This window comes from Zootoca vivipara, chromosome 10, assembly GCF_963506605.1.
Source record: "Zootoca vivipara chromosome 10, rZooViv1.1, whole genome shotgun sequence".
NCBI classification, from domain to species: domain Eukaryota; kingdom Metazoa; phylum Chordata; class Lepidosauria; order Squamata; family Lacertidae; genus Zootoca; species Zootoca vivipara.
The window spans coordinates 34167611-34188553 of record NC_083285.1 but is presented as its reverse complement, the minus strand read 5'-3'; positions in this window follow the sequence as shown (position 1 = coordinate 34188553).

Below are 20943 nucleotides of genomic sequence, written 5' to 3'. Positions count from 1 at the left end.
GGCTGGGGAAACCTAGCCAGATGGGCAGTGTATAAATAAATTATTATTATTATTATTATTATTATTATTAACCTCAGACTTCTTCTCCAGCTCAGATCTAAGGTGGAATATATTGCTAGACTTACAAGTGAAAACTGGGACTGGGTGACCAGTCTCTCTTACCTCAACCGTCTCCCAGATTTCCTGCAACAGCTCTTCAAAACAGCCAGTCCCCTAGCAAATCAACATATATGTTTCCCACAGTAGGGGTTGCTTAACCTAGGGGGCTATTTGCCTAAGACAGCAACTGCCTACCATAGTGTTAGACACTAACAATACAGCTATTATTGAGTGTGGTAAATCTAGGAGGGTGGATTTGCTATAAATGGTTAAGAACTTATAACATGTCAGATATTATGTGGATTTATTTCAAACTTTAATGGAGGGGGAATCTCATTGCAATTCAGTAAGAAATTGTGAGTGTGCACTCTGAGCATCTGTTGAGTGGAGAGTTTGCCCATTTGAGTGTGACACCCCTGTTCCAATTACAAAATTCTTGCAAATGTCTACTGTCTTCTTATACTTTCATTATTCTTTAATAATACAATGCTGCTCCTTTGAGCTGTTTGTACTGCACCATCTGCCTCACCCTGCAATTCTCTGGAAATTTGCAAATATGATTAATAAGGAATGAAATTAAAAAGAACAGCAGTATTTTATTTAGACAGATCCCATGAGACCACGGGAAACCTTGCAACTCTTTGTCAACACATCTGTTTAATTATTTCATCATTCATTAATATGACTTCAATATATACAGACTACCCTGTCATCAATGATTATAACCAACCAGATGCATCAGCCATGAATTGGAAATATTCTGGGCTCTGCTAGGAGTAATGGGCTCAGATCTATAGCCACTTTAGATCTATAACCACCTTAACATTAAAAGTATTTTTTAATAAAGAATAGTGACAATTCCTGTCATATTTGACAGCCTTCATCTTCTTATAGTCATTAGAAGATCAATCAGCTATTTCTTCACACATGATAATGAAAACCCATTTGAAGCTAATTGCAAATGATATACTGTATACCACAACTTCCCTAGACATGCATCATAATGAAATGTGTTCTAGAAAACTTTAGAAGTATGCTGACCACAATTATTCCCATCTCAAAAAATGAACTTTGATTGTGCTTCTTTGTGTTGAAAACTGACCAAAAACAGCCTTAGTTTTATCTTAAAGCTAACAAGCCAGTTAATAAAGAAAGATCTTTTTTGAGAGCACATTGTTCCTTTCTGATGTTAGCCTGACAATCTAATAAAGTATTATTTATTTGTTCACCGTATTTATAAACTGGCATTCGTCGTAAGGAGCTCAGTACAACAAACCAACAAACAGTCATCAGAACACAAACAGTGTAGTTCCCTTTCCTGAATGGTTCAAACCCACATAATTTACATTTTGTCTTTGCACCACTGCATATAGCCCCTCACTGTATCCTCCCATTCTCTGATATGGAAAAGACATTTCCCTTTCCTCTCTGCTTCTTTGTAGAACTAATCATTCATGCTGTTAGTCCAGGTTAGTTGGTACCTTTGCTTATGTGGCTATATCCAAATATTTTTCATGCAAAGTGGAGTCTCTGCTCTCTTGCTTTCCGCCCTGCCCCCTCCTTTTATCAGTATGCAAAGCATTGTCCACATGTAATCGCGTGGCATAGCTCTGGGCCCAAGATCTTGGAAAGTGTTTCCCCCCCCCCCCCAGGTGACACATGCAGACTTAAGTGAATGGGTGCAAGTGTTGACCGAATATTTGGTTCCTGGCCCTTCCTTAGCTCTTTGATAATTTACTTTTAAGTCTCTAACTCCCCTTGTGACTTTATAAAGTCATGAACCCTCGCTGCTTTTTCTGGAGTTTAATTTTATAGATATCTATATCTGCCTTCCTTTCCCCATGCCCTCTCTGGCTCTTTCTCTGCACTTCATGTTACTTCTCTCCATTTCATGTTACTTCTCTCTCTGTTCCTGCACATCACTCAGCTAACAAAATGGCTATAGTTCACAACTTGATTCTCTCCTAAAAATCTTTTACTTTTAGCTTTGACAGAGGCCTGGGTTTCTGCCTCAGGTCCTGGTGAGAGTTTGCAGAGGCCTCACTCGCTCTTTTCCATTTCCCTGCTGCAATACTCCTAAATGGGGCTCAGTTGTTGGTTTTCTTCTGTCACCTTTCTTCTTCTGTCAACACTTCTCTCCCCACACCACTTTGCTTCTCTTTTCTTTATGTCATGCCCTTTGCTTATTTTCACCAGTTTACCTCTGAATAGCAGTTGAAAGGTTGATCCTCCTAAATCTTCACCTGGCTTGCTCCCATCCTTTCTGTCTGACGCTGATCCTTGGGCTCACTTATTTTCTTGAAAGCTCTCATCCAGCATGTACAGTTAATGAATTCAGTATCCATGCTGATGTGGCCTCTGACCCACCTGCTATATCCTTTCTCCACTTTTCTTTTAGAGTTATTTGGTTCAGTTTGGTTATTGATTCCACACTATCCCTTTTCTCTGGAATCCTTATCTTTTGTTCACACATTGCTTATAGGGCGCCTACAAAACATGGTTGTGAAATCATTGTATTTGAGGGCTTCTTCTGTTGTCTTCATGTGTGTGTGTGTGTGTGTGTGTGTGTGTATGTGTGTGTGTGTGTGTGTTTTCCAGATCTGGCTTGTGACAACAACAGCAACATAGTAAAAGGTAAAAGGTTAAGGTTAAGGACCCCTGGGTGGTTAAGCCCAATCAAAGGCGACTATGGGATTGTGGCACTCATTTCCCTTTCAGGCTGAGGGAGCCGCCGTTTGTCCACAGACAGCTTTCCGGGTCATGTGGCCAGCATGACTAAACCGCTTCTGGTGCAATAGCAGGGGCGTAGGAAGGTAGGGGCGGTAGGGGCGGGCCGCCCCGAGCAGTGGGCTCCAAAGGGTGCCATCGTGGGCGTCCGTCCCACCCCCAAAACGCTCCCCCTGCCCCCAGAACCTGTGTTACACCCCTCCGGGAGGCGCACCCCACCCCCGGAATGTGCACCACGCCCCTCCAGGAGGCGTGCCGTGCCCCCAGGAGGCGCGCCACAGCCCTGGAACGTGCCTCCCGCCCCCGGGAGACACGCCCCCCCGGATGGGCGCCAGGCCCCCCCCCCCCGCCCCTGGTGCCAGAGCATGAAGCTCTGCCACTGCACAATGGAACACCATGACAGAAACCAGAGCTCACAGAAATGCCGTTTACCATCCCGTCGCAGTCATAGCTATTTATCTACTTGCACTTTTTTGGCGTGATTTTGAACTGCTAGGTTGGCAGGAGCTGGGACAGAGCAATGGGAGCTCATCCCATCACAGTGATTCGAACCTTCTGATCGGCAAGCCCAAGAGGCTCAGTGGTTGAGACCACAGTGCTACCTGCGTCCCACAGCTGTAACACACTACTGCAACAATAGCCAATTGCTATTTGGGCTTTCAATGTGGATGGAATGGAAGGATTCCTATTTGCAGATTCAGCCCATTTCATTGATTCACCAATCAGTGAAGCTCCTTATAGAGTCAGTGTTTGTCACCTATGCTTTGATAGAGGACAATCTTAGCTGAGATTAAGGTTTCAATTTTATACAAATTTACCTGGGAGGAAGCCCATTTGTACACTGTGGGAATTACCTCCAAGTAAACATGCGTCAGTTTGCCTAGCCCAGTTGCAGTGTGCATGCAAGAGCAATGTGGCAGCACATCACAGGGAGAAGACAGTGTTGTCCTGGGCCCCCATGACAGCGACTTCATACCTGCTCTCACTGTCTACAGAATGCAGGATGGCAGCCATTGCCTTTGCCTAGGTATATCATTTGAATGGGAAGGTTAGAATTGAAAAAAATATGTCACTTGGGCTCTTTCCCATTTGCAAGCTATCGTGACTCTGTTTGCTGAACTGCTGCATGTGCCAATCTTATAAAAGACATTTAATGCCTGTGGCTTTTTCTATGCAGATGTTCATACTTCTTTAAGGAGAGGCTTTTGTTCTCCTCTCTGTAAAAGATCAGCAATTACTCCACCCTAAATTTGCTTTTTATTAATCAGTGTGTTTGTGTGTGTGTGTTTCATTTTCGTCTTTTGCGTCAGTGTTTTGAAGGAATAAATATAGATATTTGAGTGTAAATTTTATGAATTGCTGTGACACAGAGAGCTGGCACACATGATCGCACTGTTTGGGGTGGCTGTTTCTTGGTTGTGCTTCAGTCAGCTGCCCTCTCTGGGTAAACAGGGCACTTGACTCATTTGTCTCATGCAGAAGATGAGATTGTACATGCCACAGCTCAGCCCACACAGAGGAGATTTGCTGTGGTATGCAAAATCTCAGGCTTCTGCTCATGACAAACAAGTTAGACACCCACTTGGCATGAACAGGCAGTTGCTACAGGTGCAGAATAGGATTGCCACCCGTTCGTGACTTTTATGGATTGTTTGTAGTTCAGGAACTGTGCCTTTAATAAGTAGAACAAGTGTTTCCCACAAACATTCGTTTTTTATTTTATTTTATTTTGTGCAATGAAAATGTAACTATCAAAATGCACTGTACAATTTGTACAGGGGGAAAGGTTGTTTTCTGCTGCTCCAGAGAAGCGGACATGGAGCAATGGATTCAAACTACTGTACAAGAAAGAAGATTCCACCTAAACATTAGGAAGAACTTCCTGACAGTAAGAGCTGTTCAGCAGTGGAATTTGCTACCAAGGAGTGTGGTGGAGTCTCCTTCTTTGGAGGCCTTTAAGCAGAAGCTTCACAGGCATATGTCAAGAATGCTTTGATGGTGTTTCCTGCTTGGCAGGGGGTTGGACTGGATGGCCCTTGTGGTCTCTTCCAACTCTATGATTATATGATTTTTACTCCACATTTGATTATCCACAGCTGATTATGTGCCCTGGCTCCATTGAAAGCAACTGTATTTGAGGTCGGGCAAGGCAATTTTGAAGTTATAATGGCTGTGTGGATCCCGAATGGCTCACCCAGATACAAAAGTCATCACTTGATGAGATATGCATGTGTGAACCCATTCTAGATGCCTTAGTAATTAATATCTCATTTACAGGGAGTGTCAGTGCTTTTTTTATTTAAAAAAATGTTTAGGGGTACTCTCATTTTCCTACTTATATTGTAATACTGCCCCTCGATGGGGCAAACTTAGATTCACAAAGTGTTTAGGGTTCTGCGTCCCCCTGCATCCCCCCCCCCAAAAAAAGCACTGGAGAGTGTTTCTACTTATCTTTTGTTAGCACTGGGAACAGGAAGTGACAGTAAGAGAAAAACCGACTAAAGGAGGGATTTCCTGATAGAGGTAAGATTTTTATTTTTATTTTACTGGGTATATAGACACTTCATGAAACAAGGTTTTCTGGTTTGTTTTTTAATTTATGGTTTTGGCATGGGCCCCCTCTTAAAAAAGTTATTCATTATACAGTGGTACCTCGAAAGACGAATGCCCTGCAAGACGAATTTTTCACAAGACGAATGTGTTGGTGACTCGATTATTCGTTTTGCGAAAAATTCGTCTTGCGAATCGCGGTTTCCCATAGGAATGCATTGAAATTTAATTAATGCGTTCCTATGGGCAAAGAAAGAAATTTCAATGCATTCCTATGGGAAACCGCGATTCGCAAGACGAATTTTTCGCAAAACGAATTGACTCACGGAACGAATTAAATTCGTCTCGTGAGGCACCACTGTCGATGAAGTTGCTGGATTTTCTTGCCTCACAAAATACACAGCTCTCCCATGATGCGCCCCCGCATGCGCCTGACCCAGGTGCCATCAAGAAATGTTCTGCTGCTGCTGAACATCCCTCCTTTTGTTGCAGTGTGGGGTTACTTGAGAAGGCTGGGTCCATTTTAATAGATCAGTATCTTGTTGCACAAGTGGTATATCAATAAGTGCCTGGGACTACTGCTATAAAAGGGCTCGGCTTACTCCTTGTGGAGCCACTTTGTGTTCCCCAGTGCCTTGAGGCCAGCCCCAACCTTGTTCCACCTTGCCTTGTCTCAAGCCTGAACTGAACCACCCCACCCCTTGGGTGAGCCTTGTCCCACCACAGAGCAGGACAGAGTCATGTGAACTACTTTTCAAAGGAAATTTGTTACAGGAAACCTGACCAAAATGGTGTCATTCTTATCAACAGGAACCTTTAAAATCTTGTATCCATCATACGTTTCCCCTATTAATCGACCTAGAGTGACCAATGCCATCCAGTCCAGCCTGTTTTGCAGCGGCTTGAAACCATTTGTGCTTACTCGCTTTCGCTTCCACTCCAGTAACTTTGTAGCTTTAGTGGAGGGAGTTTATCGCTTGTTTAAAAGGCTATGGCATGGAAACATAACCTCAGTAATGAGGGCTCTTATCCTGCGTCCTCTTTACAAGGAGGCCTTTTATAACCTGATAAAAATGCAGATGCCACCTGATGATATTTACCTAACGTCTCCCCTGCCTGGATAACGTTGGCCTAGGCCTTTGAATGGTCAGGAAAACAAGCATTCAGGTAAACACAAACGGTGAGTGCTGTGGTTAAAGTCCCATTTTTAAGTGACATTTAAGAATGTTTGCTTGGGGTAACTGAGGGGAAAATAATGTAATAGGATAGAAGGCATTTGATTTACTATTTACTCACCAGAGCTTTTAAGAAGCAATGCTATATATAATGTGATAGCAACCAGTGAGCAGGTGTAAGACTTAATACATAGAGATCCCTTGCCTTTTTGCTATCATGTGCAAAATTTGCCCTGTAAGTATTGAAATAATAATAATAATTTTATTATTTATACCCCGCTTAGCTGGCTGCTTCCAACAAAATATTAAAAATGCATTAAAACATCAGACATTAAAAACTTCCCCTAAACAGGGCTGTCTTCAGATGTCTCCTAAACATCAGATAGTTATTTATTTCTTTGACATCTGACGGGAGGGCGTTCCACAGGGCAGGCGTCACTACCAAGCAGGCCCTCTGCCTGGTTCCCTGTAACTTTGCTTCTCGCAGTGAGGGAACCGCCAGAAGGCCCTCGGCGCTGGGCCTGTGTCCGGAAGAACAATGGAGATGGAGACGCTCCTTTGGGTATCGCAAACCAGAACACTCCCGTGTTTGCAGCATTGGGGAGCCAATTTGTTCAACAACTAAGCTGTTCGACAACCAAAGTGACACTGTGCACCACATATGCTTGATGGTATACAGCGGTGATTTTATTTGTTTATACATGCATAGCGCTTTATATCATCCAATATAAAGCGGATTGTGGTAGGGCTGCTAGGAAATTTAATAAAGGGTTTGGGTTCTTGTATAGGCCACAGGTCATGCTGAGTAATGGGGGAGTGGGTATGCAAATATGGAAGTTTTAATTGGTTGAAGGGTCCCCCTTTTAAAGATCTTGCCCTCCATTTTGGAATCACTTTGCCTCACGGACCGCCGCATATGCTTCTGGTCAGACACCAAGGCCGTGGTGACCGTCCTGGCAAAGCTGTCATCTAAGTCAATAATAATAATAATAATAATTTATTATTTATACCCCGCCCATCTGGCCGGGTTCCCCCAGCCACTCTGGGCGGCTTCCAAAAAAACAGAAATTCTAAAATACAGAAATCCATCAAACATTAAAAGCTTCCCTAAACAGGGCTGCCTTGAGATGCCTTCTAAAGGTCTGGTAATTGTTCTCTTTGACCTCTAGTGGGAGGGCATTCCACAGGGTGGGTGCCGCTACCGAGAAGGCCCTCTGCCTGGTTCCCTGTAACTTGGCTTCTCGTAATGAGGGAACCGCCAGAAGGCCCTCGGAGCTGGACCTCAGTGTCCGGGCAGAACGATGGGGGTGGAGACGCTCCTTCAGGTATACCGGACCGAGGCCGTTTAGGGCTTTAAAGGTCAACACCAACACTTTGAATTGTGCTCGGAAACGTACTGGGAGCCAATGTAGGTCTTTTAGGACCGGTGTTATGTGATCTCGGCGGCCGCTCCCAGTCACCAGTCTAGCTGCCGCATTCTGGATTAGTTGTAGTTTCCGGGTAACCTTCAAAGGTAGCCCCACGTAGAGCGCATTGCAGTAGTCCAAGCGAGAGATAACTAGAGCATGCACCACTCTGGAGAGACAGTCAGTGGGCAGGTAGGGACTCAGCCTGTGTACCAGATGGAGCTGATAAACAGCTGCCCTGGACACGGAGTTGACCTGTGCCTCCATGGACAGCTGTGAGTCTAAAATGACTCCCAGGCTGCGCACCTGGTCTTTCAGGGGCACAGTTACCCCATTCAGGACCAGGGAGTCCTCCACACCCGCCCGCCTCCTGTCCCCCACAAACAGTACTTCTGTCTTGTCAGGATTCAATCTCAATCTGTTAGCCGCCATCCATCCTCCAACCGCCTCCAAGCACTCACACAGGACCTTCACCGCCTTCACTGGTTCTGATTTAAAAGAGAGGTAGAGCTTGGTATCATCAGCATACTGATGGACACCCAGCCCAAACCCCCTGATGATCTCTCCCAGCGGCTGCATATAGATGTTAAAAAGCATGGGGGAGAGGATAGAACCCTGAGGCACCCCACAAGTGAGCGCCCAGGGGTCTGAACACTCATCCCCCACCACCACTTTCTGAACACGGCCCAGGAGGAAGGAGCGGAACCACTGCATGACAGTGCCCCCAGCTCCCAAGCCCTCTAGACGGTCCAGAAGGATGTTATGGTTGATGGTGTCAAAAGCCGCTGAGGGATCCAGCAGAACAAGGAAACAGCTCTTACCTTTGTCCCTAGCCCGCCGGAGATCATCGACCAGTGCGACCAAGGCAGTTTCAGTCCCATGATGAGGCCTGAATCCTGACTTTGGTATCGGCTCTGCTAAGGGCTTTCATTCTGCAGTGCCTGTGTTTCAATAATTTTTCAGCGCATTTTGTCCCTGGCTTATCCATGGTTTAGCTGACGCTTTGTCCCGCTTGCAGAAGGAGCGCTTCAGGTCCCTGGTTCCAGGTGCTCAACCCTCTTCATCTCAGGTGTTCCAATATTTGGCACACCTTTTTCACCTGGGAAGGGCTGCCAGGACCTTTAAGGTCCAGCCTGTGGCTATTTCCTTTTTCTAAATTATTTTTTCATAGGGACCCTTGTGCCAAATTTGTGGTGCGCAAGGCCATGGAGGGATGGGGTAGATTTTGTCCTTTCCCTTCCCCCTGCCAGGAGCCCAATCTCTTTTGATCTTCTCTCCAGAATGAGGTTGAAGTTAAGAGTTGTATGTAAGGAATTGGGCAGGTGGAAATCTGCCGCTTAAAAATCTTATGTTAGGAACCGTCGCTAACCTTTTTATTTGTTGCCGCTGTTTCTCCAGGACTTGCGGACGTGCACATATGGATGGTGCGACATTCCATAGTCCATTGGGCAGGCCATTGCGCTGCTGAGACACAATTGGGTCTTCGGCTTGGCCTTCCTTCCAACATCCATGTGACCTGGATGGGCAAGAGGGGCATGCGCTGGGGGAAAACTCCTCCCTTTGCTGCGGCGCAAAGCCCTTTTGCTTGGTCGTCCGTCCGCCCTGGTGCTCCAGCTGGGGGAGAACGATATCCCTGCTTTGGTCTCTATTTTATCGCTGCGCCTGGCTATCCTGCGGGATTTGTTGGAGATACGGACTTTGTTCCCGGAAACCGCCTCTCTCTGGTCTCAACTGTGGCAAAGGTTTCACTGGCGGAGTGACATTCCCCCCTTGGCCGGGGAAAGAGCCAGGAAAAGGGTTACAGTGCAGCTTCCAAGCAGGTGATTGGAATTGGGGGACGTTTTATACGACATCCCGGAGTTACGTTAGAGCCCCTCTCCCATATCGGGATGATGGGGTTCACCTGTCCCCCGCTGGGTATGACGTTTGGTTGAGGGACATATCTGAGGGCTTAAAAAGAGGGTTGGGTCTCTGAGTGTTGGCGGCAAGCCTTGGTAGGCTTGATTGGCGGTTAGGCTTTTGGTTGGTCAAGCGGTTGGTAGAGGGGTGTGGCATCCAGATGCCTACCCCCCCACCGTTTGCTCCATATAGAAGTATTCCGTTAAAGGAATCTCGGGGCTTACGCTCTTGTCCTTACCATCCCGCCATTGGCGGGGATGGTGGGCCCAATTATAAGAGTAAGAGCCTTGGGGAACATTATTGGGCAAAGAGAGGAGGGAATGTCTGGGCTCAGCCACCTCCTCTCCCAGGTATGTTCACTTGACTTCCCTTCAGGAAGTCGGAGCGGGTACTGTCCAAGCGGACAGTGGTGAGTCCTGTCCCATGGTGACAGCTGAAGTGAGTCCTGCCCCAAGGTGGACAGATGAGGTGAGTCCTGTCCGAAGGAGACAGCTGATTGAGTCCTGTCCTAAGTGGACAAATGAGTTGAGTCCTGTCCTCAGTGGACAGATGGTGATAGTCCTTCTTAAGAAAGGACGAGTGGATAACCAAAAGCCTAAGCCAACACTCGGATTAATTGGTGTAATTAAATAAAGTTGTGGCCTAAATTAATTGCCAAAAACCAAACCATAATTCTGGTGTCAGTTGTGAGTTATTTCAGGTAAATTTCTGGTAAGCCTCGACACACAAACATACATACATGCATGCATGCATACGGGCCCGGTTGCTTGTCTTAGAGAAATGTTATCTCTGGGCTCAGCCTCTTATCTCTGAAATGAATGCTTAACTTCTCTACAGAATCACAGAAGCAATGAATAATATTTTTTATACCATACATGATGGGGAGATTTTTGTAGGCTACATAATCATCCATATAAAAACTTTTTTAAAATGCCTTCTTTACTTTATCATCATTTGCAGAGAAAGCTAAACGCCACGAGAAAAACAATTGTGTGTTTCTTCCCTTCCACTGACTAAATTAAAGTGCAATGTTTGTACCATAACTTTCTCAATACGAAAGATATACTGGCTGTTTTAGCGCAGCAATTACAGTTGTCGTCACCTGTGTCACAGGGGTCACAGAGATAACAGAGGACAAAACACAAACTTACTGACTTCTCCACATGGCTAGTATGTTAAATAAATCTGATGAGGCAATGTATGCATACTCCTTTTTATTTTCAAGTGTTACTGGCATAAGTTCTTGAGCATGTGAAGAGCATATGATCCATACTGGAAACATGTCACATTGGCTCAGTTTTTTTTATTTAAATGGAGCCCTCTTGCATTATGCCCTTCTTTACTCTCTTTTCCATCTTAATCAGTCCTCATATTTGTTAACAGAATCTTGCATTCTTTACTGGGAGCTCTTGCTGTTGTTAACTGGACTTTGGCTGGATCTAGGTAAAGGTAAAGGGGCCCCTGACCATCAGGTACAGTTGTGTCCGACTCTGGGTTTGCGGTGCTCATCTCGCTCTATAGGCCGAGGGAGCCAGCGTTTGTCCGCAGACAGCTTCCGGGTCATGTGGCCAGCATGACAAAGCTGCTTTTGGCAAACCAGAGCAGTGCACGGAAACGCCATTTACCTTCATGCCGGAGCAGTCCCTATTTATCACTTGCACTTTGATGTGCTTTCGAACTGCTAGGTGGACAGGAGCTGGGACCGAGCAATGGGAGCTCACCCCATTGTAGGGATTCGAACCGCTGACCTTCTGATCAGCATCAAAAAAACGTTTCAGGAAAACACATTGCAACCCTCCTAATGGGAAATCAGGTTGTTGAAAGACTGAACTCTACAGCGCCATCTGGTGTCACAGTGTTATAATGCATTTAAAACACTTTTTTTACTAATGTACGGTAGCTGAATGCCCTGTTAAAAGACTTCCTTATGTTGCTCATCAGTGCCTTGTGTCTCTCAACAATCAGCAGCATGAAAAACTGTGCATATGCACAACACAAATTTATATATGGCCCCTACCACATAGCCACTGCCACCCAATGTCTGCTTGCAGGTAATAATCACTACTCGCTCAAACACGAAGTTCTAGAAAAATAGAATTGTAGAGTTGGAAGGGACCCCGAGGGCCATCTAATTTAATCAGAGGCAATAGCAATTAAAGAAGTAATCTGACATGTGTTTTTTTTCTGAATCTGATTAAGAAAATATTAATTTCAGCTCATGGGGAAACAAAAGCAATAACACAGGAACACATGCAGCTGTGTAAACCTCAAGCTAAAGTTTGTGTTCAAACATTGTTTAGTTTTTTTAAAAAAAAAGATATGGTCATGAATTAAAATGCAGCCTGACAGGTGTCTGATCACAGGATTGTGGTTCCCTGTAAATATGATCAAACATAACCACTATAGCAAAGCCAAGTCAGAGACCTGGAGATTCCAGGTCTGGGATACCTAGATCAATCAAAACAGAGCCTCTTTGTTTTCTCAGTGCCATGTTTGCTCCATGGTGGAAGCAGCTGAACAGATCAGATAGCCCACTTTGTCTGGACATCTAGATTTACTGTCCTTCTGAAGATTGAATGTTTGCTTGTATGTATATCTCATGTTCATCACACACACAAAAATCCACTCTCCATAGCTGCCAAGTTTTCCCTTTTCTCGTGAGGAAGCCTATTCAGCATAAGGGAATATCCCTTAAAAAAAGGGATAACTTGGCAGCTATGCCACTCTCAGTTTTAACAGTGTTTCACTTGATTTCAATAAGCCTTTGAAGCAGGAGTTGCCAACCAATGGTGCTTTTCAGATTTTCTTGGACTATTGCCATCATTCCTGACCATTGTGCATGCTACCTGGGGATGATGGGAGCTGGAGTCCAATAACACCAGGAGGGCCGGAGTTTCCTCACCACTTGGCTAATTTGGGGAAAGGAAGTTGGAAATTGCTTGTTTCTCCTTATGCAACAAAGTCCCTGGCAGCAGGGACAATGCCTATGTGTTGTCTTCTACTGCTGTAGATTTTAAGCAATTAGTATGAGTGGGTTTGATGGGACGCGGGTGGCACTGTGGGTTAAACCATTGAGCCTAGGGCTTGCCGATCAGAAGGTCGGCAGTTCGAATCCCCACGACGGGATGAGCTCCCGTTGCTCGGTCCCAGCTCCTGCCAACCTAGCAGTTCAAAAGCACGTCAAAATGCAAGTAGATAAATAGGTACTGCTATGGCGGGAAGGTAAATGGCATTTCCGTGCTCTGCTCTGGTTCTCCAGAAGCAGCTTTGTCATGCTGGCCACATAATCTGGAAGCTGTACGCTGGCTCCCTCGGCCAATAAAGTGAGATGAACTCTGCAACCCCAGAGTCGTCCACGACTGGACCTAATGGTCAGGGGTCCTTTTACCTTTATGAGTGGGTTCATATGCATGTTTTTTTCTGAAAGAGTCAGAGTTCTCTAGCACAGATAGAGATCCTCTCCTTCCCAACTCCCAAGATTTTTGCTTTTGGTGTTTGTACAAAAGCACTGGAAGTTTCAAAAGCTGGGCAACTGGGAATCACCATGCTCCCCCTCTCCCCCAATTGTCTGAGCTATCAGAAACACAGGAATCAAAAGGGGAAGAATGTGGAGGGGGGATAATTATAGTGGGATGCACATATGACTTTCAATAAGAACTATAGCAGCTTTATCATGCACCTTTCAGTCTCTAGTGCTCAAACACACACCCAAAAAGTTTGGAGCTCAGACGCCTCTACTTGATAAAAGGCCTGTTCAGGAATGTGGAATATGTTGCTGCTGCTGTTGTTGTTTTATTGATACTCTGCCCATCTGGCTGGGTTTCCCCAGCTACTCTGGGTGGCTTCCAGCAGAATATTAAAACATAATAAAACATAATGTCTTCTAAAAGTGGTGTGGGTTTGTTTGTTTTTTTATCTTCTTGACATCTGATGGGAGGGTGCCACAGCAGAGAAGGCCCTTTGGACAGAGACCCCAATTTCTGGGCATCCCTGTCTCATCAACAACATAATCACAACCATCACCAAGTCAGCTTGGTTGCATGAGTCTGTAATAATCTCTCTCTCACACACACAGCCTCCATTCCAGTATGTATTGGGAATACATACATTCCAGTATGCATTAACTCAGTGACAGATCATCTGCATTGCATACAGAAAGTTCCAGGTTTGATCCTCAGCATCTCCAGCCATGCGGGGCTGGGAGACATGCCTGCCTGAAGCCCTGGTCAGTGTTGACTATGTTCAATGGTTTGACGTGTATACAGCAGCTTCCTCTGCCTTTAAGCTTTCACCAAAGCACTATGTAGTTGCCTGCCTTCTTCCTTCTGTATTCTGTTTTCCTTAGAGGATGTGCAAGTGGCCCCTTTTGTGCTTGTGCTTTGTTTCTTTTTGCCATTCTTCACTATGACTAATATCCTTTATGGTACCTTTATAGTTTTCGTGTTTGGACTGTGCTTCCCCACTGCAGTGTATGTTGTCTACAGCTGTGTCACGGCTGACTGCTAGCAACGATACTCGAAGCTGCATAGGCAATGGGAGTGGAATTGGTCTCCCAGGCTGCTGCCACACTTTTACTCTGGTGAAAAGAGATATTGGCTAGAGCACGACTTAATTCTCTTTCATAAACTGATTCATTGAGGCAGAAATTTATATAATGGTTCATAGAAACAAAAGCTTTGCAGGTGAATAGCACTACTCTTGGATAAGAGTGAATAACATCTTCATTCCAACCAAGGAGGAGTGAGACGCCTGCCTTGGGCAGCAGAGCCAGAGGGCAGAAGGTTTGAAGGAAGATGCTATGCTATGCTATCCCCAGTAGCAAAGTAAGATTCAAATGACACTTCAGTTAGCTTCTATATATGTGATTTGGGGTGGGGAACATCTTGTCTTTTACCTCAAGCAGCAAAATGTATTTGGCTTGCTCTGTTTCCACCTGCTCCAGATGTTCTTAAGGCAGGTTTTGAGTGATGGATGTGCAGCTGTTCATGGACTCATCTGCACAGCAAATAAAACATTTTAAATGTGTTGCAATGTGCAATATACAAATGTCACACTAGATGGCGGCAGTGAGCTATGCAAAATTCAATGTATTTTTTTCAAAACTTTTTTTAAAGCATTTTCACAGCGTTTTTATACATGTGTAGATTCTACCCATGTTGCCATGCAGGAAAGGTTTTCGCCTACCTAAATCCCCATATCTTTCTAAGTATCAAAGGCATAAAAGCCTTCGCTCATACCAAAAGGCTGGCCACAATATTACAGCAACCAAACAGATTTCTGGTTGCTCATTGAAATGGGTGATGTGCCTTCGTATTCAAGCAAAACGTTCTGTGTTCAAACAAAAAATAAAAAATTCCTTCCAGTAGCACCTTAGAGACCAACGAAGTTTGCCATAGGTATGAGCTTTCGTGTGCATGCACACGTCTTCAGATGCACACTTCTTCGTGTGCATGCACACGAAAGCTCATACCTATGACAAACTTAGTTGGTCTCTAAAATGCTACTGGAAGGATTTTTTTTTTTTGACTACGTCAGACCAACACGGCTACCTACCTGTAACTAGTTCTGTGTTCAGTTGGTTACATAAAGATAGGCATTTTCCTCCCCACATGGATTGAATTTGGTAACAGACTGATCTACTTGTGCATGCCAACTTCCAATTATTAACCGCCTGCTTATGCTGTTTTTCATGACTTCCAATGTTTCATAACTGAATATTTTTTTCTGTCTCATTGCTTCTGTAAAGTTGATGGTGGGTGGCTGCATTTGGAAGGATGAGAAATGTAACAGTAACTCTAGGAACTAGTTTATTTTCCAGAAAAGGGATATGCTTCAAAAACATTTTGATATTCTGTTTTATGTTTCCACCACCACCATTTCTGGGTCGTTGTGCATGGGAACTGGAAATGTTGGCTCTCTTCACCCACAAACTTTAATTAGTTACTAGCCAAATTCATTGCATGCTTCTCGCACTGCCAGATACTTCCAGTGTGATGAAAAGTAGAGCCACTTTAGGTAGGGGATTCGTATCAATATGCCTTCTAATGAAGGTGATAGAGAAGCAAGAGAATATTAAATGCCTATTGCTCTTTGATATTTTGTAAGGAGGAAAGAAATTATTAGGGATCTCTTGGGTCCTTGAAAAAGCTTAAAACTCAGTGTCATCTTGAGGTTTGGAACAAATGCAGGATCACAATTTTAATAACAAAAAGTCAGAAAGCTAGTAGAAAACACTAGCTTTCTGCAGTTGCCAGCTAGCTGTTTCATAAGCTTGTGGAACTGCAGTGATGGTTGACCCCCTAAGGGGCAAACTAAACCTATTTATTTGCTTTTGGATATTGGGGGGCATTCATAAATGCATTCATAACACCATGGTGTTGCTAGTCTGAAATGAAATAGTTGGGGAATGGGGAAAAATAGAGGACATATGTATTTGCTCCCAATTATCTGATTGGTTTTACAATCATGATTTTGAGGGATGAATTGGCAGCCATTGCAAATGCAAGCTGGCCACATGGCTGGGAAAATTTAATAAATTTAATAAATTTTATTAAATAAATTTAATAAAATTTAATAAATAAATGCCATCCCTAAACGAAGGGGTATTCCGTTAAAGGAATCCAGGGACTCAATGCTTTGGTCAACCCTGCGAGGGGTTGTTCCCGTGACTGAGACCAGGGGGACGTCTGGGTGGTGGACATAGCATGTCCCAGCTTTGTGCCATTCCAGGTGTTCACCCTAGGTTGGCCTATGATGGAGTTCTGGGTCAGCGCTACCTGCCACGGTGCAGGGAGCTAGTCGAACCAGAGCCTATGCAACCACTCACTTGCTGTAATCAATAAAGTTGTGGCCTAAATTCTGCCAAAATCCAAACCAAAATTTGAGTCTTGTCTGAATTTATTTAAGGGGGAGGTTTAAAGGTTTTGACATGCAAAACTGGACTCCACAGAGTAGCTCTTATATTGTGATGGTCCTAATATAGCTGTGCTTTTGAAATTTGTTCTGTATCATTAATTTTAAATTGGGAAGATTCACCTGATGGGAACATTCTTTCCTATATCCCCAAATCAAGGATAATCTTATTTGATGTCTTCTACCATAAAGGCAGAGTTTTATCATTTCTAAGGACTCTATTGGGACCCAGGTGGCACTGTGGTTAAACCACTGAGCCTAGGGCTTGCTGATCAGAAGGTCGGCGGTTTGAATCCCTGTGACGGGGTGAGCTCCCGTTGCTCGGTCCCAGCTCCTGCCAACCTAGCAGTTCGAAAGCACGTCAAAATGCAAGTAGATAAATAGGAACCGCTACAGCGGGAAGGTAAACGGCGTTTCCATGTGCTGCTCTGGTTTGCCAGAAGCGGCTTTGTCATGCTGGCCACATGACCTGGAAGCTATACGCCGGCTCCCTCGGCCAATAATGTGAGATGAGCGCGCAACCCCAGAGTCGGTCACGACTGGACCTAATGGTCAGGGGTCCCTTTACCTTTACCTTTTAAGGACTCTATTAACTGACAGAAGAAATATTACCTGCAGTCTAAACCTAAGCATGCTTACTCATGTGTCAGTTTCACTGAGTAATTCTGATTCCTGAGTAAATGTGTTAGGACTACATGCTTGTAGAGAGAATAAATTTATTTGAAAAGTGCTCTGTGGGTTTCATTTTTCGATAGCTTCAGTTTATGGTGATACAGTCTGTATTTCTGTTTAATTGGCCTCATTTCTCCAAACTTTCTTACGTCTTGCAGGCTTATCTCTGATATCATGCTATGCTTTTGCCTGGAGAACAATCATGGGGAAAATATGTTAGGAAACTTCTGCAATCCTTAACAGTAGACGTGACTGTAAATGGACCAGGTGAAAGGGCCACAGAACCAATACTTTGATAGGCTTTTCCCCCCCTAACAAAGCTGTTCTGCATGAACACAGCTTCTGAGAAATGTTTGATGATCATAAAGAAACATCACTGAACAATGTAGTAATACAGTGTAGCTTAAAGGCCTGAAACCTTACACTTTTGAACTGTCAGGCTAGAGAGAAAGAAAGAGAGAAGTTCAAATACTCCTTATGGATTATTTCCTGAAGATTTACCCCCTGCGTGATACCTTTTAGAATCTGAACATGAAGCTCAGTTACATTGAAATTGAGACATTTTAGGGCTATGGCATCTTAAAGGAACTTTAGTCTTCGTTTCCTATGTGGCTTGGCTATTTGTTGCACATTTATCCTGTCTTTCTCTGAGGAGTTCAAGGTAATGTGCATAATTATTTCATTTATTTATTTTTTTAAGGGTGCATGAGTTGTTAGGGGAGGGGTATTTCTTCTGATGGGGGACATGTCATGCTCCTTTGGGGTAGTTTTTCCACATTTGGTCCCCACCCTGCACTCAGCTCTCTGCTGGGAAGTAGGGTACAGTATAAGCCTTCTACTTCGCCTGAACTCTTTATCAGACAACAATGAATATCAGGAGCACAAAAGAAGGCCAAGTCTCTTAGGCAGCCATGTTTAAGGAGCATTGATTCAGTAGGCAAAAGTTTCATGAGTCTGCTACCGGTAATTAGATTCTGTTGTTGAGAATTACAGCATCTATTCATGTCTGCTTATGGACCACCTCCTATGAGCTCTTTGGCATCTCCTAAATTGTTGGAGGAATCGTTGCATCTTCTCAGAAAGCTAAACCTACAGCTGCTGTTTAAAAATGGTTATTGGGTGTTGTTTTGTTGTTTTAATAGATGCTCAGAATTTAGAGAGATCTGGAATGAGGAATTAGAATTAGAATCAACCTAAACCATGACAAATTGCTTTAGAATCTATACAGAATGTTTCTCTAGATTTCAGACTGATCCAGCAAAAAAGAAAGAAAGATATTTTGGATGTATCAGACTCCACTGTGCCTTTAGAGGAAGACACTGCCTGATACAGAAAAACGCTGGAGGTGTACATCTCAAAATGCATCCTAGAGATATATATGATGTGGTCCTTATACTTATACTTATACTTATACTTATACTTCAAGCCTGGAAGGATAAACACTCGCTGTCTGCTATACAATGGTCTAGGGACCATACCATGCTTGCTACATTTGAACATACTTTCCATAAATGTCAATCTTGTGTGGATACCTAATTGGACATCTGGAGGGCCCCTACAGTATTGGTTTATGTGTTTCATTTCAGGTGGAAGTACTAGTGTTTATTGTATTCTTAAAGTGAGCTGATAAGTCACTATGGGCTGTTTCTTTCCTTTTTTAAAAAAAAGTTCTTTGCTTGTTGTCTCCCGCCTCCTTTTTTTTTGTTGAATTTGATATTTTTTTCAAAAAGAAACGAAAAATACATTGCAAAAATGAGCATATTAAGTGAAATTGTATATTAGGCTAAATATGCAGTAAGCTGGTTAATTTTCATCAGTATTTTAAAAAATCTCAAACCTATGTGCTAAACGGAACTTAAGAGTGGAAAAATGAGAAACTGAGAGAAACTAAAAATGGCAGGTCTGTCTCTACCCAAAACATTCTGGTTTTTTAAAATAAAATTTAAAATACTTTATCGTTTTAAAAGGTTTACAAAATTTTAAAAGAAATTACATCGATCAAATCATAAGTACAACAAAAATCATTCAAAAAGAAAAATATTAGTTATACACACATATGGAAAAAAAGTATTCATTCACCTAATACCAAATTAAACCACAAAAACATATTAAAAGATTCACGGAAAAATGAAAGAAAAGAAGAGAAAAAAGAAAAAAACAGAAAAACAGAAAAAACAGCAAAAAGAAAGGTTACTTCCTACTATTTACAACGCCCTTCCCTTTATGTAATCATTTTCCATGCTATATCTCTCTACTCCTTTGTCTATGTATTTTTATTGTTGTTATTTTTCTCTCCTCTCCCTTTATATCTCTATTTATAAGCATGCCACTAAATCATTTTCCAGATTCTCTTTTTCCAGATACTCCTGTACATATCTCCATTCTTCTATTATTATTTGCCTAGGCACATTCCTTATAATTGCTGTTAGTTTTGCCATCTTCAAGTATTCTACCAATTTCTCCTGCCACTCCTGAACTGTTGGCAACTTTTCTTCTTTCCAGTATGAAGCAATTAGTATCCTTGCTGCCGCACAAGCATAAAGTAAAATATTGGTTATATCTTTTGGTATACCTGTCGGGACCATGCTTAAAAGGAATAATTCGGGGTTCTACCCAAAACATTCTGTGTCAGGAACAGCCAACAGTTGTTGTTGGAATACAACTCTAATCGTCCCTGCCCCTTGCCCATGTGCTAACTAATCAGAGGCAGATTTATGGAAGCACAACTGATTTGCTCACACTGGGCATGGAGACTCAAGGACACTGCAGTTATGATGTAGAATGGAAGGCAAAAGGCAAGGGGTGCTAAACCTCATCGCCACTGAAATTTGAGATCCCAAATCTGCCACTGTTGTAGTGGGAGAGTCACCACATTGAGTACCCTTCCATCCTCTATCTTGAAGTGCCTGCATTTCTAAAACAGATAGTGATTGACATTCTACCAAGTGAAAAGAAAAGTTCTTCCTTAATGGAGGGGAATCTGAGCTGTGTAGACCAAAATATGCTAAGATCGCAACCACATTTCAAGTTGCACCAAAGCTTTCATGAAAACTCATTTGGCTCTGCCACAAGGGCAACCAAGAATCATAGACTTGTAGAGTTGGAAGAGACCCCAAGGGTCAAGTTGGTATATGGAATATGGAATAAAACTAAACTAGAAATGTAAATAAACGCACAAAGACCATTCAGCTGTTTGGCTAAAGATGATTAAGCTGATGGGGATAAAGAAGGCCAGGTCCTAAATGGAATGCTTGGAATTTAAGCTCATGAATAAATCAGTGTTCCCTTGATACCAATTCAAGATAGCCAGCGGTTTAAGGCAGATAATATTCAAACACATGCTGGCATTTTCCTACAGTGCTTCCAAAGACAAATTGCTTGAGTTTAGTCACTGTGTTAAATGCCAGGTCTTGACAAAGGGACTTAAAAGGGGCAAAGACAAACGAGGCATTATAATAATCATTCTAATGCTTTTTGTTCAGGGTGTGTGTCATGTGACTGTC